At 40.2% G+C, this 27,388-nt stretch overlaps 1 long non-coding RNA gene across 3 annotated transcripts in view; it reads right to left on the bottom strand.

The window, feature by feature from the left end:
- Nucleotides 1–27,388, bottom strand: part of LOC129462753 (uncharacterized) — a 150,154-nt gene that overhangs the window by 119,006 nt on the left and 3,760 nt on the right. For all 3 annotated transcript variants that reach the window (XR_010115763.1, XR_010115765.1, XR_010115764.1), the window contains exons 2-3: nucleotides 14,808–14,900; nucleotides 14,375–14,443 (exon numbers count right to left, since the gene is read on the bottom strand). This is a non-coding gene — a long non-coding RNA (uncharacterized lncRNA). The remainder of the gene's footprint in view (nucleotides 1–14,374; nucleotides 14,444–14,807; nucleotides 14,901–27,388) is intronic.

The following is a 27,388-nucleotide window of genomic DNA, read 5'->3' on the forward strand; positions in this document are numbered from 1 at the left end:
CTGAAACTAGCTTGTCTCCTCTATTGTAGTGAGTCCTCACTTTGGCTCTGATTATCAGATCTACTCTCAACCATTCACTGCTACGTGCCTCCAGCTCACCTGGGCCCTCAGAGTAGTCGGGCAATCATTTCTTATTTCCCTAAGCAGCTTTTCTCCCCGCCTTTCACCCTTCATTTAGGCTATTTTTAAAAATCTTCATACTCTCTGAAGTTCCATGCTCATATGCCACCCCAACCATCACATTCACCCACTATAGTGTCCGTACTTGATAGACAAAATAGAAGCCATTGGAAAACTCCATTTCCAATCATGCCACCTAGAAGGTTCTCTGCATCTGCACATATTTTTTTCCATCCTTCACAAAGAAAGGGTGTCCTCCCATTTAAGGTGAGCACCTGCACCCAAGCTTTGGATACACCCCCCTTTAGTCTTCCCAGGAAGGGTCCTCCATCTGTTATTCCCTTCTTTACCTCGCCATTCATTTCTTCCCTCTGCTGGGTCCTTTCCTTCAGCCTAACACAAAACCCCTGGCCTCTCTTCCTACAGACTTCTTACTAAAAACTGTTCAGAAACTCATCCAAGAACTAATGAACAAAAAAGGAACCAGGAAAGGATCTATATTAAAGATACTATTAGTTGACCATTGGATTTTTTTCATCCCCATGACTGTCTACTTTTTATTCATATTCGTCTTTCTGGAATATTTTCTCAACTCTATTTTTTTTTCTTTTTCCCTTCTTTTTTTTTTTTTTTTTTTTGAGACGGAGTCTCACTCTGTCGCCCAGGCTGGAGTGCCGTGGCATGATCCTGGCTCACTGCAACCTCTGCCTCCCGCATCCAAGCAATTCTCCTGTGTCAGCCTCCTGAGTAGCTGGGAGTACAGGTGCACACCACCACGCCCGGCTAACTTTTGTATTTTTAGTAGAGACGGGGTTTCACCATATTGGTCAGGCTGGTCACGAACTCCTGACCTTAGGTGATCCACCCACCTCGGCCTCCCAAAGTGCTAGGATTACAGGCGTGAACCACTGTGCCCAGCCTCAACTCTGTTTTCTAATCCTTCCAGTGAAATTTTAACTTTGCCAATCGTATTCTCATTTCCAAGATTTCCTTGTATTTCTGATAATTCTTTTCATAGCATCTTTTGTCTTGTTTTAGTTAGGTAATACCCCTCAAATCTCTGAAAATACTAATTAGAGTTTGTTGGTTTTGTTTTTTTTTTAACTGACTTCTGTTCCCTAAATTATACGTCAGCCTTGCGGGATACTAGTCATTACTGGGTGTATGCTGATAGGTATGTATACACATTCATATCAGTTCTCTAGGTCATGTTCCTGGACTCCAGATTTATATCTTTAATTGCCTAGTGAACAAGTTGCTTTGACATCCCAAAGGCATTTCGGATGAAACTCATAGATCCCTCCAGGCTTGTTTTTTTTCTTTTATCTCAGTAAACGACACTACCACCTACTCAGTTACCTAAGACCCATCAGTAATTCTTGACTGGCGCTATTTTTCCTCAACTATATCCAATACATTAATTCCTAGTGAATCTAGCCCCTTACTATCACTGGACGTTATCTCAATGTTTCCCACTTTATTGAAGAAACACAGGTGGTGTATATCCTGGCATATGTCCACATACTTAACCATTCTATCTCAGGGAAGGTGGAATGACCTATGACTTGTAAATCTGGAAAGGACAAACTCGGCATGCTAGTTTCTGCCACCCTTCCTCCTCGTGGCTGCTGGCCACAGGGGGCACACATTCTAATCCTCCAGGTATAGTTTTTCTCAAGGGGCATCACAGGTTGGATTCCCTGGGAAGTAGATTCTGAAATGGAAATTGGTGTGTAGGAGGTTTTACTGGGGAATGCTCTTGGGATTGACGCTTGTTCCCAAGGGACAGGTGTTTCCTTGTTGATCCTAGGGAAAGGGAAGGAAAAGGAAGGGGAAAGAATGAGAAGGGTAGAATGGAAGGGGTAGAAACAGGAAAAGAAGGGAAGGGAGCAAGATTGGGCAAAGGGAGAAGTTGAGCTGAGATTCAGTCTAAATGCAGAACTCAGCTGGACTTTGGGGAGGACCAAAGCTGGGATGGCCTTTCGAAATTGTCTCATATTGGAATCAAGACTTTATATTTTCTACTTGGATCAGTCATTAGACATGGACCACCTCAGGTAGGGAGCATGACTTTGGGCTAGTTGCTCTCTTTAGACAAGGCCATCCCTAAAGATGTCTACTAGTTGATGGTGTCTGCAAGCAGCACTCCCAGCAGGGGGAATAAATTGTATATTTCTGAAAATAGATCTAGGTGGCAAACCACAACATTCACACCAGAGGCACATACGCTAATCAAGGGGTTTATTTTGCGTCTCATTTGGCTCTCACACTAAGCTAAGACCTATACCTTAGCTTTTTTTTTTAGCAATAAATGTTTTAGAGTCTGTCTTCCAATCATTTGTTTTATTGCTTTATTTTTCCAGAGGTTTAGGCTGGGATGAGGGCTGCCATTAAAACCTAAAACATTTCTCAACATCCTTCTGGCTGTTCCACTGGGTCAGGCCATCCTTATCTCTTTCCTGAACTACAGCTTCAGTTTCCTATCTGGCTGTCCTATTTCCATTAGTACCACTCTTCCGCTTTTCCTCCACGGTTCAGCAGAAGGAGATTTCAAAAGCACACATCTGATCATCTCACTTGTGATTGTTTAAAACTCTTCCTTGCTTTCCCATTGCTTTCAGGGGTTAGACCTAAGTTTCTTAACAGAGCTGGACAGGCCAATGAGATCTGATATCACTTATCTAGTCTTATTCTCTTAATACTCCATCATTCCCCACCTCTCTACTTGATGTTCCAGTGCAGGAAAAGTACTTAAAGTCTCAATTAGCAACCAAACTGTTTCTTTACCTTACTTTTTAAGTGTTTCCTCAGATTAGAATATACTGAACTTTTTTTTTTTTTTTTTTTTGGTCAGTCTCACTCACTTGACTGTATTTTGGCAGCAGGTATACTTCCTGTTCTTACAATAGGCACTCAATAAATATTAAATAAATATATATATACACATATATATATATACAGAAAGGATTTACGATCTGTTAAATGCTTATTTATTAGTGGTGGCCACTAAACCTATGAGAAAATGTTCCACTTTACTATTAAAAAGCACTCTAAAACAAGGAGGTACAGTTTTTCACCTAGAAATTGGCAGAGTTACTAAAAATAATACTGGAGGCTAGCAAGGGTATGGCAAAATGGGCATCTGATACACTGCAAGTATCAGAAAAGCATTTTGGCAGTATAGAACAAGTTTCAAGATGTGTAGGCCATGTGCCCTAATAATTGCACATCTAGAAATCTATCTAATCAGAGATAGGAGTAAAATTTATGTTCAAAGGTGTTCAATGTAACATGCGTCTCTATTATACTCTTTTTTTTTTTTTTTGGAGACAGAGTCTGGCTCTGTCGCCCAGGCTGGAGTGCAGTGGCGCAATCTCGGCTCACTGCAAGCTCCGCCTCCCGGGTTCACGCCATTCTCCTGCCTCAGCCTCTCCGAGTAGCTGGGACTACAGGCGCCCGCCACCACGCCCGGCTAATTTTTTTTGTATTTTTAGTAGAGACGGGGTTTCACCGTGGTCTCGATCTCCTGACCTCATGATCCGCCCGCCTCGGCCTCCCAAAGTGCTGGGATTACAAGCGTGAGCCACCGCGCCCGGCCGTCTATTATACTCTTGAATTGTCCATGCATTCTATAATAAGGACGTTTTAATTTAAAAATCAGTAAAATAGAGACTGGGCAAAGTGGCTCATGCCTGAATCCCAGCACTTTGGGAGGCCGAGGTGGGTCACCTGAGGTCAGGAGTTCAAGACCAGCCTGACCAACATGGTGAAACCCCATCTCTACCAAAAATACAAAAATTAGCCAGGCGTGGTGGCGCATGCCTGTAATCCCGGTTACTCAGGAGGCTGAGGCAGGAGAATCACTTGAACCCGGGAGGCAGAGGTTGCAGTGAGCCGAGATCATGCCATTGCACTCCAGCCTGGGCAACAGAGAGAGACTCCATCTCAAAAAAAAAAAAAAAAGTTAGGATTACAGTTTGTAGAAGTGAGGTTCCAGGAATGCTCAATGATCTGGTTTCCTTATATTCACACATTGGCATGAAGACCCTTGTGTAGTTCTCTTTCTTCTTTTTTTTTTTTTGAGATGGAGTCTCGCTCTGTGACCCAGGCTGGAGTGCAGTGGCGCAATCCCGGCTCACTGCAAGCTCCGCCTCCCGAGTTCACGCCATTCTCCCGCCTCAGCCTCCCGAGTAGCTGGGACTACAGCCGCCCGCCACCATGCCCGGATATTTTTTTTTGTATTTTTAGTAGAGACGGGGTTTCACCGTTTTAGCCAGGATGGTCATGTGTAGTTCCCTTTCAAATTGTACCAGAGGTGAAGTGTGTGACCAGTAAAATATGACAGGAGTGATGGCAAGATTAGGTTTTAAAAGACATGAGCAGGGCATGGTGGATGGTGGGTCATGCCTGTAATCCCAACACTTTAGGGGGCCAAGGCAGGAGGACTGCCTGAGGCCAGTAGTTCTGAGCAACATAGTGAGACCCTTGTCTCTACCAAAAAAAAAAAAAAAAAAAAGCCAGAAGTGTTGGCACACACATCTCTAGTTCCAGCTCAGCTACTCGGGAGGCTGAGGTGGGAGGATCGCTTGAGCTCCGGAGGTTCTGGGACCCCTTTTCTCGTCTCTGCCCTCCAGCCTGGGTAACAGAGCAAGACCCTGTCTCCAGAAAAAATAAATAAACTTACAAAAATTTTAAAAGACACTAGAACATCTATCTGAGTCCTTAGTTTTTTCTCCCTTTCCATTTATGAGATATTATTAGATCAGGCAAATTCTCTCTCCTCCTTTCTCTGTCTCTACCACTTGCTTATGGGGAAAGCCAGTTGCCACGTTATGAGGGCACACAATGAGACACCCACATGGCAAGACATTGTGGCCTCTTGTCATCATCACATGAGTGAGCTTGAAAGCAGGTCCCCAGCCCAGGTCAAGCTTCAGATGGCTGCAGCCCCAGCTAATGTGTTGACTGCAACTTCATGAGAGACCTTGAGCCAGAAACATCCAATTAAGCTCCTTCTGGATTTCTAATCTAGAGAAACTGAGATAACAAATGCTTACTGTTTTAAGCTGTTACATTTTGAGTAAGGTGATCAACTGCCCAGCTTTTTTATTTTTATTTTATTTATTTATTTATTTATTTTTGAGACGGAGTTTCACTCTTGTTGCCCAGGCTAGAGTGCAACACCACAATCTCGGCTCACCGCAACCTCCACCTCTTGTGTTCAAGCAATTCTCCTGCCTCAGCCTCCTGAGTAGCTGGGATTACAGGCACCTGCCACCACGCCCAGCTAATTTTTGTATTTTTAGTAGAGATGGGGTTTCACCATGTTGGCCAGGCTGGTCTTGAACTCCTGACCTCGTGATCCACCTGCCTCGGCCTCCCAAAGTGCTGAGATTACAGGCGTGAGCCACCATGCCTGGCCAACTGTCTAGTTTTTTTTTTTTTTTTTTTTTTTTTGAGATGGAGTCTTGCTCTGTCACCCAGGCTGGAGTGCAGTGGCGCAATCTCGGCTCACTGCAAGCTCCGCCGCCCGGGTTCACGCCATTCTCCTGCCTCAGCCTCTCCGAGTAGCTGGGACTACAGGCGCCCGCCACCACGCCCGGCTAATTTTTTGTATTTTTAGTAGAGACGGGGTTTCACCGTGGTCTCGATCTCCTGACCTCGTGATCCGCCCTCCTCGGCCTCCCAAAGTGCTGGGATTACAAGCGTGAGCCACCGCGCCCGGCCAACTGTCTAGTTTTTACCAGAACTGAGGGGTTTACTGGGATCTAGGATTTTCAATACTGAAACCAGGGAAATCCTGGGCAAACTGGGATAGTTAGTCACCTTAGTATTTTTAAAAATATATCTGTATCGATATACATAATTCACGTCTCATAACATTCACCCATTAAAATTTCAATGGTTTCACTACATTCACAGAGTTGTGCAACCATCACAATCCAGTTTTAGAACTTTAAAAAGAAATCCCATACTCTTTTGCTATAACAACTCAGTCCTTCCACCCCCCCTCACTAATCTACTTTCCATCTTTGGTCACCCTAGTTTTGAGAGTAACTTATTATGCAGCAATAGATAATACAGGGTTGCAGATAATGTGATAAAAGATTATTTTTCTCTTCATTACTATTTTACTTTATACTTTTCTAAATTTTGCAAAGTATCTTCAATAAGTTTATCTTCATTTAATATAAGAAAAAAATAGTAATATTCTATTTATGGAGAAGATGGCATAAAATTTCATAGAACTGTTGTTTTGGTCCACCTAGCATCCTTCTGCTCCCTGTTCTTCAGGTCACAGCACTACCCCTCTGTTTTAGGGAAGTGCCTTTCCTCAACTCCAGGTGGTTCTGATATGGTTACCAATCAAGGGACAAGGTGGATATGTGACTCAGACTGGAACAATCAGATTTTCTCTCTTATTAATTTGAATCTTGAATGGAGGCACATGGGGACAGAAGGTATTTTTATTATTTTATTTTTTTATTTTTTTGAGACAGGGTCTTGCTCTGTCACCCAGGCTGGAGTGCAGTGGCACGATCTTAGCTCACTGCAACCTCCGCCTCCCAGGTTCAAACAATTCTCATACCTCGGCCTCCCGAGTAGCTAGGACTACAGGTGCACGCCACCACGCCCGACTAATTTTTGTATTTTTAGTAGAGACAGGTTTTCGCCATGGTGGCCTGGCTCCTGACCTCGAGTGACCCACTCTCCTTGGCCTCCCAAAGTGCTGGGATTACAGGCATGAGCCACCATGCCCGGCCAACAAAAGGTATTTAAAGCTAATCACAAGGAGGCAGAATCCTAGAGAGGTGGTTAAAGAACTTTTGTTTCTAAGATTTCTGTCACCTTCCCGGTTCCTGTTCCTCTTGGTCATTCAGCAATGCCTTTGATTCTGTAAGCTACCCCTATATGGCTTGAAAGGAAATCTCTTTTTCATTTAAGTTAGTTTCTGTTGCTTACAACAAAAAAACTCAACTGACCCAAATAATAACAAAGACTGTTTCCAGAAGGGTACCTCCTCTTCCCTGACAAAAATCCAGAAATCTGCCACTTCAACACAACAGTTTTGTATTTGTTCATTTTACCTGTTGGTCCACATTTGCATAGATAGACTCATGATGTACATATCCTCTTACGTTTAGATTTTTTTACGTGACATTACACCTGCAAAAATGTTTAGTGTTTCTACAAGGTCTTCTATTCATCATTTTTAATGTATGTTATTATCTTGTATTAGTATATCATAATTTATTAAATCTTGACCCAGTGGTTGGATATTTGGGCTGATTTTAGTGTTTTACTAACAGACATAATGTTTAAAGTGAACATATTCACAGCAAGCATGTATTTCTTTCCTTCGAATACATCTACACAATTGAAAGATAGATCTGTTGTGATGTTATCCTCTTTCCTTTCATGCATTTGATGTGTTGCGTTATAAAGTGAAAGGTGCTTTTGTGCTAAAAGTAATTTTCTGTCTTGAATGTTTGGATTTTCATTTATATTATTAGGTCAGGCAAAGTCAGATTAGTAGGATTTACTTGGTTATAGATTATGCTCTGAGTTATGATTGTTATATAGGTATTGGTGTGATTGGAACTTCTAAATAGAAATTTTATTGAATATAACATACATAAAGAAAATGGCACAAATCATAAGGATAGAATCCTAATGAATTTTCACAAAGTGAACTCCCATGTAACTACTATGAAGATCAAGGAGGAGTACTGGCACTCTAGAAGGCCCCTTATGCTCTCACCCAGTTATTACCTTCTGTCAGGTAACCACAATCTTGACATCTATTACCATAACTTAATGTCTTCTGTTTTTGTTTGTTAGTTTGTTTGTTTGAGATGGAGTCTTGCTCTGTCACCAGGCTGGAGTGAAGTGGTGCAATCTCAGCTCACTGCAACCTCCGCCTCCCGGGTTCAAGCTATTCTCCTGCCTTAGCCTCCTGAGTAGCTGGGACTACAGGCATGCGCCACCATGCCCAGCTAATTTTTGTATTTTTAGTAGAGACAGGGTTTCTCTATGTTGGCCAGGATGGTCTCAATCTCTTGACCTCATGATCTGCCCACCTCAGCCTCCCAAAGTGCTGGGATTACAGGCGTGAGCCACCACACCAGGCCCTGCTTTCTAACTTTAAATAAATGTACCCTTTTGCGTATGGTTTTTTTCACTCAGTATTATGTTTATATGCTCCTTCCATGTCATATGTAGCAGTAGTTCATTCATTCTCATTGCTATGTAGTATTGCATTGCACAGATTTACCACCATTTATTTATCCTTTCTACTGGTTCCCAAATTTTGACTACAAACAGAACTAAAATTACCCAGTCGTAGGTTATGCACATATTCAGCTTTCCTAGGCATTGCCAAACAATTTTCCAAAGTGGTAATACCAATTTACATCCCCGTGAGCGGCATAGGAGAGTTCCAGTTGTGCCAGTGTCTTCGGCAATCCTTGGTATTTTCCATCTTTTTGATTTTAGACATGATAGGTGTATAATGGTATCTCATTCTACTTTTAATTTACACCTTTTCATATGCTTATTGGTCATTTGGATGTTCTCTTTTATGAAGTACCTGTTCAAGTCTTTGACCCTTTTTTTTTTGTTAGCTTTATTGGGATATAATTTTCATACAACGAAATTCACCAATTTAAAGAATACAATTGCATTAATTTTATAAGTGTATTTTACAAGGTAACCATCATCATAATCATTATACAGAATATTTCCATTATCCCAAAAAGCTCCCATGTGTTTTTTGAAGTTACTTCTCTTCTTCCACTTCCCTGACAACTGGCAACACTGACATGTGTTCTGTCACTATAACTTCGTCTTTTCTAGAATTTTATATAAATGGAATCATTCAGTTAGTGGTATTTTGTGTCTGGCTTCTTTCAATGAGCATAATTTTGAAATCCCATCCATGTCATTTCAGCAAGTAGTTAATTATTATTATTATTATTTTTTCCAGACAGTCTCGCTCTTTGTGCAGGCTGGAGTGGAGTGGTGTGATCTCAGCTCACTGCAACCTCTGCCTCCCAGGTTCAAGTGATTCTTGTGCCTCAGCCTCCTGAGTAGCTGGGATTACAAGTGCCTGTCCCTACAGCAATTAATTTTTGTACTTTTAGTAGAGATGGGGTTTCACCATGTTGGCCAGGCTGGTCTCAAACTCCTGGCCTCAAGTGATCTGCCCACCTCGGCTTCCCAAAGTGCTGGGATTACAAGCCTGAGCCACTGTGCCTGGCCCAGTTAATTACTTTTTATTTGTGAATAGTATTCTGTTTTATGGATATATCTCAACTTGTTTATCAATTCATCTTTTGATGGACATTTTGTTGTTCCTAGTTTTTAGCCATTATGAATAAAGCTGCAATGGACATTCAAGACATGTATTTGTATATACATATGTTTTCATTTTTCTTAAGTAGGTATCTAGGATTGGGATTGCTAGGTCTTATAAGTTTATGTTTAACTTAAGAAACTGTCAAACTTTCCCAAGGTGACTATGCTATTTACATTCCCATCAGCAGTATGTGAGTGTCCCAGCTGCTCCACATCTTAGCACTCGGCATTGTCAGTCTGGTCAATGTTAGCCATTCTAGTGCACATCTAATGGTATCTCGTTATGGTTTTAATTTGCATTTTCCCAATGATTAACAATGTTGAGCATGCTTTCATATGCTTATTGACACTCATGAAATGTCTGTTAAAATCTTTTACCCATTTTATAAATTGGGTTATTTTAATTTGAGTTTATTGAGTTGTAAGCATTCTTTATTCTTCTTAATACAAGCCTATCGTCAGGTGTTTATTTTACACATATTTTCTTCCAGTCTGTGGTTTGCAGTTTCATTTTCATAATAGTTACTTATGAAGAGCAAAACTTTTTTATTTGCATAAGCCTAATGTATTAATTTTCTTTTTTTCCTTTTTTTTTTTTTTTTTTTTTTTTAGAGACAGGTTCTCACTTTGTTGCTCAGACTGGTCTCAAACTCCTGGCTTCAAGCTATCCTTCTACCTTAGCCTCCCAATGTGCTGGGACTACAGTGTGAGCCACTGTGCCTGGCCTTCTTTTATATTTATGTGTAGTATTTGTGTAGTTTTTTTTTTTTTGTGTGTGTGTGTGTGTAGTATTTAAGAAATACTGGTGAAATACAAGGTCATAAACATTTTACTCTGTTTTATTTTAAAAATTTGTTCATTGATGCAGGCTTTGTCATGTCATAACAGGACTATTCCGGTTTTCTATTTCTTTTGGTGTCACTCTCGGTAAACTGGGTTATTCTAGAAATTTCCCATTTTATCTAAATTTTCTAATTTATTGATATTAAGTTGTCCAAAATATTTTCTCTTCAACTTTGTAATGTTTGTGGGGTCCACAGCGGTGTCTTTTTTTTTTTTTATGTCTGATAGAGGTAATATGTGTCCTCTCTCCTTTTTATTTGTATATTGTATGTGTCATCAGTTTTGCTAGGGAGTTATCAGTTTTATATTCTTTCAGTGACTTTACTGTACTTTTTTTTTGAGACTGGGTCTCACTCTTTCACCTAGGCCCAGGCTGGAGTGCAGTGGCATGAACATAGCTCACTGCAGCCTCGACCTCCTGGGCTCAAGTGATCCCCTTGCCCCAGCCTCTGTGTAGCTGGGACCAGCCTCTGTGTATGCACAATCACACCCAACTAATTTTTAAATTTTTTCTAGAGATGGGGGGTCTCATTTTGTTGCCTAGGCTGGTCTCAAACACCTAGGCTCAAGTGATCCACCCATCTCGGCCTCCCAAAGAGCTGGAATTACAGGCATGAGCCACCATGCCCAGCCTACTGTACATTTTCTTCATTACTTTTTTCTCTTAAGTTTTCTCATGCTTTCTTCAAGTTTAATTGCATTTTGTTTCTAACTTATTGAGATACTTAGGTAAGTTTTGTTTAAAGCTATAAATTCTAGCCCTTAAGATAATAAATTTCCCCCAATACAGTTTTAGCTACATCTTAAAATTTTTTATGTCATACTTTCGTTATGATTTAGTTTAAAATATTTTCTAATTTTCATTGTGATTTCTTCTTTGACCTATGGATTATTTAGAAGCAGACTGCTAAATTTTCACATATTTGAAATTTTTCTAGTTTTTAAAATATTATTAGGTTAATTCCCCTCTGCTCAAAGAATGTACTCTGTATTATGTCAATCTTTTGAAATACATTGAGGCTTGCTTTATGGCCCAAGTTACTGCCACCTTTAGTAAATGTTCCATGTTCATATGAAATGAAAGTGAGTTCTGTAGTTGTTTGGTGAAATATTCAATATATATCAATTTTGTAAATTCTGTTAATCATGTTGTTTACATTTTGTGTTTTCTTATTGTGTCTACTTTTTTATTGGTTACTGAAAAGATCTTACTGTTACTGTAGATCTATTTCCCCCGGCAGTTTTGGGAATTTTTGAATTAATATATTTTGAAGTATATTGCTAGTTGCATACAGAATTAGACTTATTGTATCTTCCTGATGGATTGATATTTTTATTATTGTAAAATATCCCACTTTATTTCTAATAATGCTTCTTTCCTTAAAGTCTACTTTGTATGTTATTGTATAGCTATAAGAGTTTTGGGGTGATAGCTTTTGCATAACATGTTTTTTTCTATTCTTTTACTATTGTATCTTTTGTAAAAAAGCATATGCAATTATTTTAACCAGTATGACAATCTTTGTCTTTTAGTGGAATATTATGCCATTTTTATTTAATATTTTAAATTTATAATTAATTTATATTTAATTTTAATAGTTAAGGTACTTAATGAGATATTTGGGTTCATAGGTACCATTTTACTACTTTTTTCTATTTGCCCCACTTGTTACTTGCTCCTTTTTATCTTTTTTCTTGCCATCCTTTTTTTTTTTTTTTGGGGACGGAGTTTTGCTCTTGTTGTTGCCCAGGCTGGAGTGCAATGGCGCCATCTCGGCTCACCACAACTTCCGCCTCCCGGGTTCAAGCGATTCTCCTGCCTCAGCCTCCCAAGTAGCTGGAATTACAGGGGTGTACCACCACGCCCGGCTAATTTGGTATTTTTAGTAGAGACAGGGTTTCTCCACGTTGGTCAGGCTGGTCTCGAACTCTTGACCTCAAGTGATCTGCCTGCCTCAGCCTCCCAAAGTGCTGGGATGACAGACATGAGCCACTGCACCTGGCCTTTTCTTGACGTCCTTTAGCTTAATTATTTTTAATTAACTATCCTTTCTCCCTTTTGCTATTTCCATATTATGTTAGTTATAAATATTTTTATTATTTTCTTAATGGTGACCTAGAGTTTACAACATTCACCCTTGGCTTATTATATCCTTGTGTAATTTAGTATTTTTATCACTTCTGAGACAAAATATCCTGGCTGACATCCCCATTGGACATCTATACCATTTTGGTCTATTTGGGAGTGGACATAGCTCCTCACCATTTATAGAAACTGACTCCTGTCTGGTTCTCTCCAGACAGGTTCAAGAGACCTAAATTCTCCTGACATCAGGCCATTTCCCTTTTCTTGGAGTCCTTCCCATTCCAAATCATTGAATCATCTGCCTTCATGGGCTTAGGCATCAGAAAATCACCACGGCTTAACCCGCCCTCTAGAGAGAAGGGAAAAAGAAATACTTCTCATTTTTCCCTTATGAGCCAGTAGACAAGAAAATAAAATATGGTTTCTCAATCAATTTATCCTGCCACACCTACTAATATTATATGAGGTTTTTGTGGCCTAGCCTTGGCATCTAACCATAATTAACTACACTATTTCCATGGGAAATTAATTCTAGGTTACAAACACTTATGAACTTTGAGAACCCAATATATTAATAATATGTATTCTCTATATACCATTATTTTTCTTGCTTCTATTTATTTGAGAAAAGAAAAAAACTGCAGAGACCAATGATAAGGCTCATGATGACTGCAATAATACTCTGGTCATGTTGCTTTAGGATTTTGTTTCAAGATTAATATCTACAAATGGGGTGAACATGAAGGACTATATAATCTCTCACCAAATTGCAAGATATTTTTGTGCTTTTTGATTTCTTTGCCAGGCAAATGACATAGAGCTAGAGGGGAGTAATAATTTCCAGAGATATACTCTCCCTGAAATACACTGCAAAGTTTAAAATGCACTCATAAATACAGATGTAGGTAAAGTTTAATTTAGGGAACTCTATGTTGGGTGTTGCAGCACCTATCCCAAAGAACAAGGAGATGGTGACTTGGTTTAATAAAACATTACAAAGGTCCATTATGAAAATCTCCAGGGACTAAACGGTGGTAATTTTGACCTAGACCATGGCAACTGCCCCTTTTGCTAAAAGTCCCTAACAATACTGATTCCTAAGTGTGTCTTCTTCTTAGATACCAATTTTCAATTCCAAGGAGAGACAATGTAGTCCAGACCTCTTACTATTTCCTGTGCTCTTTAGCTTTCATCTGGACTAGACTAAACTTCATTCTGAGGTTTCAGGCAAACCTTAATTTCAAGTGGTTGCTTCAAGCCGCAAGCACTTTTTACAAGATGTACCAAGAGTGAATTGAACTCAAGGTAATTTTTTTTCTTCAAAACCCTTCCTGGTTACACAGGTGGAATAATATTTGTTTCTTAGTCCTCCCAGACCACCATTTCCAGGTCTAGTCCAATAAATATTGATGTGAAGGCAGAACAATCACAAGGTACATTTGTATGTAGTTATACGACATATCATAAGAGAATGGTGTTTTTCCAAAATAATGTGTAAGTTTGGCATAGGATCATCTGAAAACTGGCAATGATCAATACAACAATTCCATGGTCATAAAATGAGGTTTTTTTTTTGTTTTTTTTTTTTTTTTGAGACGGAGTCTCGCTCTGTCACCCAGGCTGGAGTGCAGTGGCGCGATCTCGGCTCACTGCAGACTCCGCCTCCCGGGTGCACGCCATTCTCCTGCCTCAGCCTCCCGAGTAGCTGTGACTACAGGCGCCCACCACCATGCCCGGCTAATTTTTTGTATTTTTAGTAGAGATGGGGTTTCACCGTGTTAGCCAGGATGGTCTCAATCTCCTGACCTCGTGATCCACCCGTCTCGGCCTCCCATAAAGTGCTGGGATTAGAGGCGTGACCCACCATGCCGGGCCAAAATGAGTTTTAAAAATCTTCTTTTCCCCATAAGACGTATTCCACACTTAATCATTCAAGAGCTGATTATCCAGAATGTATAATATACAAACCTGTTATTTTTTCTTTTCCCTTCTGCTGCCAGATCTTTGGTCATTTCACAGCTCATTAGCATTCTCTCTCTGGGAAAATAAAAGCAAATGTAGCTCAAATTATTATTTTAAACTTTCTATGTAAAGGTTTTGTAGGAAGAGTTATAATTATTGGTAAAAATACCACTTTACTTTAATAGGTATTTGGTTAGGCTCTGCTGGGCACTGTGGAAGAATGAACAAAGCTGAAGACATTGTCCCTGCTCTTAAGACTTTTTACAATATAATTGGAGAAACAAGATTTATGTATATTAAAGTCAAATAGTAATGCAAGACAATATATATTTAACCAACAACATCAAAAAAATCTAGTGATACAAACATATATACAAGAGAACTTTATACACTTAGAAGGGGTTTTAAAAAGGAGAAGGCTGGGCATGGTTGCTCATACCTGTAGTCTCAGCACTTTGGGAGGCCAAGGCGGGAGGATCACTTGAGCTTAGGAGTTCAAGATTAGCCTGGACAACAAAGCAAGACTCTGCCTCTATAAAAAAATAAATAAATAAAATTTTTAATTAGCCAGGCATGGTAGTACGTGCCTGTAGTCTGGCTACTTGAGAAGCTAAGGCAGGAGGATCACTTGAGCCCAGGAGTTTGAGGCTGCAATGAGCTATGATTGTACCACTGCCCTCCAGCCTGGGTGACAGAGTAGGGCCCTATCTCTAAATAAATAAATAAATCTAAAAAAAAAAAAGGAGAACACACTGTGAACTGACAAAGTCATCATGGAAATTCTCAATAAGGTGGTGAGACAAGCTAGTTATCAAAGAATGGATGGAATTTCAACATGGGAAGAGGAAAAAAAAGAAAATTCTGCACACACACACACATAAAAAAAATCACAAAAGCCAAGAATTCCAAAGTCTAGGAGCCATATACATCTTTAAATGAAATATTTCAAGCATCAACATATAGAAAATAATAACAAGCTCTTTTTTTCCTCCCTACTCATCTTTGTCAAGTATTAACTGGTGCAATATTTGCTTCAGATTCTTTTTTTTGAAGTGAATCAGCTAAAGCCTTCTGCATGCTATATGATAATCTTTTTTTCCTTAACAGGATATTACAAATATCTTGAATATGATGTTTTTTATTATTACCATGGATATTCTAAAATGCTTATCACACATAGAAATATCTAGTATTGTTTCGTGTGTTTAAACTTAGTGTAATCAGTAGCTTACTTTATTTTCTGCTACTTTATCACTCAGTATTGCATTTTTTGAGATTTATGAATATTTTAGTTCCAGTTCTAGTTCATTCATTTTAACTAATATGTAGTATTCCACTGTGTGATCACAAAACAATTTACTTATCCATTCTCAGGTGGATGGAAACTTACATCATTTCCAATTATTTTTCTGTTATACATGATACTTCAATGAACATTCATTTACCCGTCTCCTTGTATGTTTAAGGGAGACTTTCCACATGGAGAAGTGAAATTGCTAGATTGTACAATAAAGATATCTTTAGCTGATTAGATTTTGCTGAATTGCCTTCTAATGTGGTTGTATAAGAGCTCCCTGATCTTCTTTACCTTTGCAATTGTTTTTATTTTTCATTTTTAGATACAGGGTCTCACTTAAGAGTACAGTGGCACAACTAATAGCTCACTATAGCCTTAAACTTCTGGCCTCAAGCGATCCTCCTGACTTGGCCTCCCAAAACATAGGGATTACAGGCATGAACCACTTTTGCAATTCTGCTAACTACATCATAGGTGTGGAACTTCCAGAGTACCCTGGAGTCAATACTTCCTGTAAGCTGGTGTTTGTGTAGGTGATGCTCAGTATCGTATCTCACTATGAACCAGCCCAACCCAAGGGAAGGGTGGATATCAAACCTCCGGGAGAGAATTTGGGAAAAGCAAAGAAAGTAATGGTGTAATGGTTGAGGACTGGTTGCACATTTTATTGACTTTCGCATCCCCGGTATCTAGTACAACCTGAAACTCAGATCAAGGCTCAGTAGATGTTAAATTGACTGGAACTAATTATAAACTCTGATATGCTTCTAGTTTACTTCTCTAAGCTTCAATTTTCCCATTTACAAATTATGGATGATAATAATTCAGGAAGTCATTCCAAAGATAAAATAAGACATAAATGTGAAGACATTTATAAACTCTAAAGAGCCATGCAAATTAAGTTATAAAAGATTAGAAAGCTGCTTCTGTGTTGTGACATCTTAGATGTGACCAGATAACACTTTAGTGGTTCAAAAGCATTGCCAAGTTTCTCATTGGCATTCTTCTTATAGCCCTAATAAATCCTGGAGTCTCACATGCCTGAGACTCTGCTCAGAGTCACATGTAGAGATATGTAGTTATTTTATTTTATTTTTATTGACTGATTGATTGATTTTTGAGACAGAGTCTCACTCTGTTGCCCAGACTGGAGTGCAGTGGCGCAATGTCAGCTCACTGCAACGTCCGCCTCCTGAGGCGTCACACCATTCTCCTGCCTCAGCCTCCCAAGTAGCTAGGATTACAGGCACGTGCCGCCATGCCCAGCTAATTTTTATATTTTTAGTAGAGACGGGGTTTCGCCATGTTGGCCAGGCTGGTCTCAAACTCCTGACCTCAGGTGATCCACCTGCCTTGGCCTACCAAAGTGCTGGGATTACAGGCATGAGCCATCACTCCCAGCCAAGATACATAGTAATTTTAAAAAGGTATTCTAACTTTTACTTCCAACTCTGAAAAAAAAACATCAAAGAGGAACCCATTCATTTTATAGAGCCACACTTGAGTTCTATTCTATTCTCTTTAGTCCTCAAACATAAACCCACAATCTCTTTCACAAGTACTCAGTTTGTTGAACTTTTGCTTATTTTCTCCCTTCTTCCTTCTTCCAACATTTTGAAAGTTGACAGCTCTTCTCTGGTTCCCCTTCTTCTCTCAGTTCTCCACTCGGACCTCCACTATCTATCCCTTAAATCCTATGCCAGATATGTATCAAGGAAATGCCAGAAAACACTTGCCTGGAGGAAGAATAGTCATACTTCATGAAATCATCCTAAAGCATACATTTTTGTCATTGAATTCAGTGACATTATTTTCACTTTCAATGTTTAAAAAAACATGGTCCACCTCTGTTACTTTTAAGAGCCCCTTGTTTAAAAAGAAAAAATAAAGAAGAAAGAAAAAACGTTGCTCACATTGCTCTACACCCTCAGACCCCATTCGTAAATCTCATGACTCCAACTATGGTCTCTATTTGTATGGCTCAATTTACCCTCTTATACTTCGTATTCAGAATCTGTCCTTATCCTTGTAATAGCTCCTCCTTGAATGCCCTCTCATCTCCTCAAAGTCAACCTGGCTAAATGTAAACTCACATTTATTCCAAATTTAGCTTCACCTTGGAACTTCCGTATTTCCATCGTTGGCATTCTGGAAGCATGTTTATTGTCCAGGTGTGCTATTATGAGAAGAGGAAGAGACTGGGGCCAGAGACACTAATTAAGAGTTTGCACACCACATAGCAGACAACACACTGCACTCAGATTTGCAGATAGGTGTTTTGAGTTTATGTGGAACGACAGAATAATGCTCTCCTTAGGTGAGAGGATACATAAACCCTAAATACTGGCATCAGCAATGCAAAAGTGTTATGCTTTTAGGCAGTACAGGTTCATAGAAACATTTCCAGACATTGAGATAGACACAGACTGACCATAAGAAGCTCCACACTTAAATTTGAAAGAGGCTATTCACAAATTTCATATACAAGCTTAACCATTTGTAAATAAAATACAAAGTGGTGGGGAAACTTTCATGAATTTCCTTCCTTTTGTTTCTTTTACAATGAGAACAATTATTCCATCAACACATGTTAAAACTATCCTGATAGTATCAGATGCTTAGCTGAGAGAGGTCATACTACAATTTAACTATTAATTTATGTTTAACTACTAATTTAAAGATATATATTTTTGGCCAGGCACGATGGCTAACACTTGTAATCCCTGCACTTTGGGAGGCTGAGGAAGGTGGATCACTTGAGGTCGGGAGTTCGAGACCTGCCTGGCCAACATGATGAAACCCTGTCTCTACTAAAAATACAAAAAATTAGCTGGGCGTGGTGGCGCATGCCTACAATCCAGCTACTCAGGAGGCTGAGGCAGGAGAATTGCTTGGACCCTGGAGGTGGAGGTTGCAGTGAGCCGAGATTGCGCCACTGCACTCCAGCCTGGGCAACAAGAAGAAAACTCTGTCTCAAAAAAAAAAAAAAGATTCATATATTTTTAAAGTATCTCTAAGTAACCCAGATGATATGATCCCAGGCTGAAGGTCTGGCTCTAATACTAAGAAGAGGCATACCTTGGCAGGGCACGGTGGCTCACGCCTATAATCCCAACACTTTGGGAGGCTGAGGCAGGTGGATCACGAGGTCAGGAGATTAAGTCCATCCTGGACAACATGGTGAAACCCTGTGTCTACTAAAATACAAAAAATTAGCCAAGCGTTGTGACACGTGCCTATAGTCCCAGCTGAGGCACAGGAATCACTTGAACCCGGGAGGTGGAGGTTGCAGTGAGCCGAGATCGAGCCATAGCACTCCAGCCTGGCAACAGAGTGAGACTCCGTCTCAAAAAAAAAAAAAAAAAAAAAAAAAAGAAGAAGAAGAAGAAGAGGCATACCTTGATTTAGACAGGCTTTGCCATGAGCTCAGACTCAGCAAATGGATCTGTTTCCTGGTGCAGAGATCTGGGTCAGTTTGAGAAATGAGTTGTCTTCCCATTGACCTTGAACTGTGAGCAGGGAATAGGAGTAATGGAAAACTCCTGGTATTTGAACTATTTTAACTGAGTTTTTTTTCATTTGTTTGCTTGTTTTTGAGACGGAGTCTCGCTCTGTCGCCCAGGCTGGAGTGCAGTGGCGCCATCTTGGCTCACTGCAAGCTCCGCCTCCCGGGTTCACACCATTCTCCTGCCTCAGCCTCCCGAGTGGCTGGGGACTACAGGCACCCACCACCATGCCCAGCTTTATTTTTGTATTTTTAGCGGAGACAGGGTTTCACCGTGTTAGCTAGGATGGTCTCGATCTCCTGACCTCGTGATCCGCCCGTCTCGGCCTCCCAATGTGCTGGGATTACATGCGTGAGCCACCGCGCCTGGCTGTTTTGTTTTTTTTGAGGCAGAGTCTCGCTCTGTAGCCCAGGCTGGAGTGCAATGGCACGATCTTGGCTCACTGCAACCTCTGCCTCCCAGGTTCAAGTGATTCTCCTGCCTCAGCCTCCTGAGTAGCTGAGATTACAGGCGCGTGCCACCACGCCCTGCTAATTTTTGTATTTTTAGTAGAGATGAGGTTTCACCATGTTGGTCAGGCTGGTCTTGAGCTCCCGACCTTGTGATGTGCCTGCCTTGGCCTCCCAAAGTGTTGGGATTACAAGCATGAGCCACTATGCCCGGCCTTAACTGAGCTTTTATTTCCAGTTTTAATCTGTTTTGAGAAAGAAAAACTCCAATCCAGGTTTAAAACAAATTAGTGGATGATTTTTTTCAAAAAAGATGAACTTTCTAAATCTACAAATAGATTTGCTTTACTATCATACAGGTTTTGTTGTGCAGGGGTGAAGTCCTCCAAGGAGAGAAATAGTAACGTACAATAAAGCTTCTAGTGAAAAGGCCAGCGGGATATGACTCTGGGGCAGTGAGCAACTCTGGAAACACAATGTATGTGACTATATTTGTTCTGGGCCAGGTCGGTCTGGCCCAACAGCGCTCTGTATTTGGGAACTAGGACACAGGGAAACACCTCTTCAGCAGAGGCATCTGAGGGGAATTCTAGGCTGGATGTTATGTAAAATGGAATCAGGGAAACACTATGCTCTAATATATCATGGTATAACAGATAAATATAAGCAAGATTTTATTAAAAAAAGATCTCAACCATCCCTCAGTCTGTCTCTTAGCAGTGTGTACTTCCTTAGCGTTCTTCAATATAGTCATGCATCGCTCAATGACAGGGATACATTCTGAGAAATGTGTCATTGTGTGATTTCATTGTTGTATGAAAATCATAGAGTGTACTTACACAAACCTAGAGGGTAGAGCCTACCTCACATCTAGGCTATATGGTGTAGCCTAATGCTCCTAAGCCACAAACCTGTACTGCCTGTTGCTGTATTGAATACTGTAGGCAATTGTTACACAATGGTATTTGTGTATATCAACATGGAAAAAGACATAGTGAAAAACACAATATGAAAGATTAAAAAATGGTACCCTTATATAGTACACTTCACATGAACAGAGCTTGCAGGACTGGAAGTTGCTCTGGGTGAGTCAGTGAGTGAGTAGTGAGTGAATGTGAAGGCCTAGGACATTACTGTATACTACTGTAGACTTTATAAACACTGTATACTTAGGCTATACTAAATTTATACAATTTTTTTCAATAATAGATTAATCTTAGTTTACTGCAATTTTATTTGTTTGTTTTTTGAGACAGGGCCTTGCTCTGTCACCTAGGCTGGAGTGCAGTGGCACAATCACAGCTCACTGCAGCCTCAAACTCCTAGATTTGAGTGATCCTCCCACCTCAACTTCCTGAATAGCTGGGACCACAGGCATGCACTACCAGGCCTGGTTAATTTTTTTTAATTTTTTATAGACATGGGGTCTCCCTGTGTTGCCCAGGCTGGTCTTAAACTCCTGGGCTCAAGCAATCCTCCTATCTCAGCTTCCCAAAATGCTGAGATTACAGGAGTGAGCCACTACCTCTTTATATACTTTTAAATTAAAAAAAAAGTTAACTCGTAACAACACTTGGCTTAAAACATACACATGATATAGCTGTACAAAAATATTTTCTTTTAGGGCTAGTCTTGAACTCCTGGACTCAAATGATCCTTCTGCCTCAGCCTCTCATGTAGCTGGGATTACAGATGCATCCCACCATGTTCAGTCTTTTCTTTCTTTATATACTTATTCTACAAGCATTTTTGTATTTTTAAATTTTTTTCTTTTTTTTTTACTTTTAAAATACTTTTGTTAAAAACTAACACAGAAACACATACATTGGCCTAGGCTTATAAAGGGTCAGGATCATCAATATCACCGTCTTCCACCTTCACATCTTGTCCCACTGGAAGGTTTTTTAAAAAACTTTTTTGAGACAAGATCTCGCTATGTTGCCCAGCCTGGTCTTGAACGCCTAGGCTCAAGCAATCCTCCTGTGTCAGCCTCCCAAAGTGCTGGGATTAGAGGCATATGTCTCCACGCCTGGACCCCACTGGAAAATCTTTAGGGACAATAACACACACGGACCTGTCATATCCTGCGATAACAATGCCTTCTTCTGGATGCTTCCTGAAGGACCTGCCTGAAGCTCTTTTACAGTTAACTTTTTTTTTTAAATAAGTAGGAGGAATACACTCTAAAATAAGGATAAATAGTATAGTAAATACATAAACCAATAACAGTCATATATTATCATTATCAAGTATTATGAACTACACATAATTATATGCACTGAACGCTTACATGACTGGCAGCACAGTAGGTTTTACATCACTACAAATATGTGAGCAATGCGTTGCACTACTACGTTACACCAGCTATGATATCAGTAGACAACAGGAATTTTTCAGCTCCATTATAATCTTATGGGACCACTGTCATATATGCAGCCTGTTGTTGACTGAAATGTTGTCATACGGTACATGACCATATTTTGTTGTCTATTTTTGATGTAGCCTGTATGCTCTAGGACTGGATGAGTCTGAAAAGATATCATTTAAAATCTTGGCTTCCCAAGAAGATGAAAGATTCTTGTCTAGATAATTCTTTTGTGTTTTCAAGATCTCAGCTGGTAGCAATATAACGTACAGGTACTGGGTGCTCAGTTTTGTTGGTGGTGGTGGTATATTTGCCTGGGGGTGAGAAGATAACATCTAGCCTTAGATTGATGTCAGGGCAGAAACTTCACAGTGAGATGCATGAGACCAGGTTTCTTGTCCCTGACACTTTATGACAGCGTGGGTTCAAGAACACTTCTGATGATCTTAGAGGAGGGCAAATACGATTTTTGGAGATTTTTCTTGATCAGGACCAAGGGGCCAGGTTGGGGTTGAGGATTTTAGAATTATAGATAACAGTATGAATGGCATCTTCCAGAGTCGAGCAGTACAGTGACCCTGAGTTTGTTGGGCTATAAAAAAATTGGATAAAAGTTTAGGCTATAATAAAGTGTTCCAGTAATAGGTAGTTATAATCCCCCCATAGTAAAGAATGACCAGACTGCATTTGGAATACTGAGCTCAGTTCTTTGCCAGAGTTTACTCTGAAAGATATTAACAAGTTAAATGTGTCCATACGAAGGGGTCCAGATGAGATGTATAGAGTTCATGATGTATGAGAAAGGCTGAAGGGGATTTGGGAGAATATAACTAAGAGGAGACACAACAGCAGAAGAGAAAATATGAACTTTGATAGTTAAGGTTAGCATTGATCTCCATAATGACAACTAACGATACTTTTCTGTCCCCCTCTTTCCCAGTCTCTCTTTGGTATTTAACACTGTTGATCCACTCTCCTTAAAATTTCCTCTTTTGTTTCATTGGTACCATTTGTACTACTTCAGTAGATAGTAAGATTGAATTGAAGTGCAAGAAATCTGTGAAAACACTTGTGAAGGATAAAGAGGAAAAGTAGCAGTAGGAGGGAAGAATGTCAGATTGCAATCCACATCTTAATACCATAAAGGGAACAGGAAAAGGAAGAATTGAGTAGAGTCTATCTGCAAGGCGGCTCTGAGGAAGGCTCAATTAGGCCAGTGGGGACCCCAGAGCAAAGATTGCCCATCAGAAGAAACTACATTGGAAAGCAATAGCCATGCTCAGGCATTGGCTGGGAGGATCTAGAGAAAGGGAGACCTCTGTATAAATGCTGTGATAGATCCCAAAGGCATGGTGCTGGGAGGCTGTCAGCTAATCACAGCCCATACAGCAAGTACCTCCCTGGAGGGAAACCTGACTGTTCATTCCAATAGGTGCCATACAATTCCATTACCACATATCACACTGAGTCCCACCTCCTTGGCCTTTTTTGCTAAATTCCCTTACTTTGCTCACACCCTAAATGTTGGAGTTTTGTAGGAACCCATTTTCTGCCTATTCCATACATTTTCCCTATGAGAATTAATCTCAACCCACAATTTCAAATACTACCATCACTGTATGTTGATATGCACTCCAGATGTTAATTCAGGCCACCATTTTCTCTTACCTATACCATTGCAAAGTTCTCCTGATTATTCTCATATCATGTCTCCAGTCTTGCCACCTGTCTCCAATTCATTTTCCACACTGCAGCTAGTGAAATATTTCCAAGTCACAAATAAGATCTTGTTCTTTACATGCCAAAAACTCATCAATAGCTCCCTTTTGTTCTCAGTTAAAAAAAAAAAGAGAGAGAAAAATCCAAATCATTTAACACAATTTATATGCTCCATCATGGACTGGTTCCTGCTTACCATTCCAGACTCATCTGTTACCACATTCACCATAAACAGAACTAGGTTTTTTTTGTGTGTGTGGAGTGTACCTTTTTGCCTGGCTAATTCTCTACTTGTCTTTTAAGTATCTGCTGAGATGTTCCTTCCTCTGTGAAGACTTTAAAACTTACAAAGACTACATTTGGTGCTCTCCTAAGTAGTCCCAGGAAGTATATGATAAGGGGCAGGTGGAAGCGGAATGCTGGCTGTGAATCTATGGAGGACAGTGAAACAACATCATTTGGACATTGGAAATGTAATAAAACAGATAATATTTTACATACCAGAACTTCTCTCAGCAAATATACTGTATGAGATAGAAAGAAATACCTTGATAAACAGATCGGTGTGGGTGACAGTTCTCCCAAGGGAGATGTTAGGCAAACATTCTCCATCCAACCACTCACACCCCCACCCACCCAGCCAAACCTTGGGCATTCAAAAATTTGTGTGGCTATTTTTGTTGATGTCAGTATGGCTAGGAGCAGTATTGACATGGGGCAGACAGGGATATTATGATGCATGGGGATCGTCCCACACAAGGAAAAATTGTTCCACCCAAAATGCTAATAAAACCTCCATTGACAAACACTACTGGAGGTATGCAAATCTGAGAACTGAGCTAAATTGCTCAGAATAAGAGTGGTTGAAAGTTGACACTTGAGAACTCCCAGCTCCACCCACAGCAAGGCAGAGCTCTCCCTCATTTGTAAATAAATATTGAGTACCTGTTTTTTAAAATACTGGTTTAGGCTGGTTACAGTAGTTCATGTCTATAATCTCAGCACTTTGGGAGGCCAAAACAGGAGGATCGCATGAGCCCAGGAGTTTGACACCAGCCTGGGAAACATCATGGGACATGATCTCTACAAAAAATAAAGAGAACTTAGTCGGTTGTGGTGTGTGTGCTTGTAGTTCCAGCTACTCAGGAGGCTAAGGTGGGACGATATCTTGAGCCTGGGTGGCCAAGCCTTCAGTGAGTCATGTTCATGCCACTGTACTCCAACCTGGGTAACAAAGTGAGACCCTGTCTCAAAAAAAAAAAAAAAAATTTATTTAAAGAAAATTTAAAAACATATATTAGTTTGAAAAAGAGCCAAATTATTAGCCCCAGGGGCATCTAATATTTCCTTCTGGCTCTGCTTCCCTGTACCTGTCTGAAGTTTTCACTGAGAACTCTGTATTCTCAATTCAAGTTCAGAGACCATGCCCTATTGCATCATCATAATCTAATATAGTGTCTGACACATGATCAATGCTTCTATTAGTTCATTCTCACACTGCTATGAAGACATACCCGAGACTGAATAATTTATAAAGGAGAGATATTTAATTGACTCACAGTTCCCCTATGGCTGGAGAGCCTCAGGAAACTTACAACCATGGCAGAAAGGGAAGCAAACATGTCCTTCTGCACATAGCAGCAGGAGAGAGAATGAGAGTGGAGTGAAGGGAGAAGTCCCTTATAAAACCTTCAGATCTTGTGAGAACTTACTATCATGAGAATGGCATGGGAGAAACTACCCCCATGATTCAATTACCTCCTACCAGGTCCCTCCCACCACACGTGGGGATTATGGGAACTATAATTCAAGATGATATTTGGGTGGGAACACAGTCAAACCATATCAATGCCCAAAAAATTTTTCTGAAGTATGACTCCTCAAATCTAAATATTAGCCCTGATATCATTTCTAAATTTCAGATCCACATTTTTATCACTAATTTTATATTTCCAGTTGAGCACTTCAAACTTAGCTACAAAACAGATCATCTACTTTCACCCAGTACAAAAACTCTCTCCCAAATTATACCAGTTTCTTTTATTATGGCAAATGCTATCATGACCCTCCCAATTGCCTGAGTCACAAGCCTGCGAGTCACTAATGTCTCCACCTGCTTCCTCACTTCCCCAAGCCTGTGAATTCCATCTCCCAATGATCTCCTGCGTTATTTCTCTCTTCTCGATTCTCAGCACTCCAGACCCTAATTCAGGGTCTCTTATATATGTTATTGTAATTGCTTCCTAAATCATATCTTCATCTCCATCTCCACGACTGTCATCTTTAGAACTGACATCATAAGACTGGCATCTTTAGAATGTCTTTACAACAACCAAAATAGGCCGGGCGTGGTGGCTCACGCCTGTCATCTCAGCACTTTGGGAGGCCGAGGTGGGCGGATCACTTGAGGTCAGGAGTTCGAGACCAGCCTGACCAACATGGAGAAACCCCGTCTCTACTAAAAATACAAAATTAGCCAGGCATGGTGGCGCATGCCTGTAATCCCAGCTACTCAGGAGGCTGAGGCAGGAGAATCGCTTGAACCCAGGAGGCGGAGGTTGCGGTGAGCCAAGATTGTGCCATTGCACTCCAGCCTGGGCAACAAGAGCGAAACTCTGTCTCAAAAAAAAAAAAAAAAAAGAAAAAAGAAAAAAGAACACTCAAAATAATAATAATTAATATTTTGTGGGGTTACTGTAGGGCCAGGCACTACTTTTCCATGTATTTTCTTTTTGATTAATCAAAACAGCTATAGTTTTAAATAACTTCCCAAGGTTTTTCAGTAAGGGAACAGAGAAGATTTAAATCTAGGTAGCCTGGTTCAGAGCTGTACTAGGTAAGGCTATATAACCTTTTGGAACTCTCTACAGCTTAAACATATGACAACCCACCTGAAAACCAGCTCCTCACAAGCCAGTTTCTGACTTTTTTTAAAAAAGTATAAATTTTTCTTAAGCATGTTTGAATTTTGTAAGTAAATTTTTCTAGCTGGTCTGCAGTAATCATTTCCAAACATATACATATATCAAAACATCACATTGTACACTGTAAATACATTCAATTTTTATTTGTCCATTATGCCTCAATTTAAAGCTGGGGAGAAATGAAATACATAAGTAATTTTTTTTTAAATGATAAGAGTCTCACTCTGTCACTCAGGCTGGAGTGCAGTGGTGCAATCTCAGCTTCCTGCAACCTCCTCCTCCCAGGTTCAAGCGATTCTCATGCCTCAGCCTCTGGAATAGCTAGGATTACAGGGACGTGCTATCACTCCTGGCTAATTTTTGTATTTTTTTTAGTGGAGACAGAGTTTCACCATGTTGGTCAGGCTGGTCTCAAACTCCTGACCTCAGGTGATCCACCCACCTCGGCCTCCCAAAGTGCTGGGATTAGAGGTGTGAGCCACTGTGCCTGGCCATAAATAAAAACTTTTTAATTAAAAAAAGAAATCTGATTTTTTTAGCTCCATTGCCACCATCTCCCTCTGTCTTCAGAATTTAGGCACAATTATCTGTTGCATGTGCCATATTATTTCACATACATGTCTCTGTGTGATTTTCCTCCCCTGGTGGATGACCTGCTTGTAGTATTTTTTTGAGCTAAGGCTTGCTCAGTATCCTGTTTCCAGAGCAGCTAATGTACTGAAAATGTGAGTGGGGTATGTTATATGAGGAGGGCTGAGGT

This window comes from Symphalangus syndactylus, chromosome 14 (assembly GCF_028878055.3).
Source record: "Symphalangus syndactylus isolate Jambi chromosome 14, NHGRI_mSymSyn1-v2.1_pri, whole genome shotgun sequence".
NCBI lineage: Eukaryota > Metazoa > Chordata > Mammalia > Primates > Hylobatidae > Symphalangus > Symphalangus syndactylus.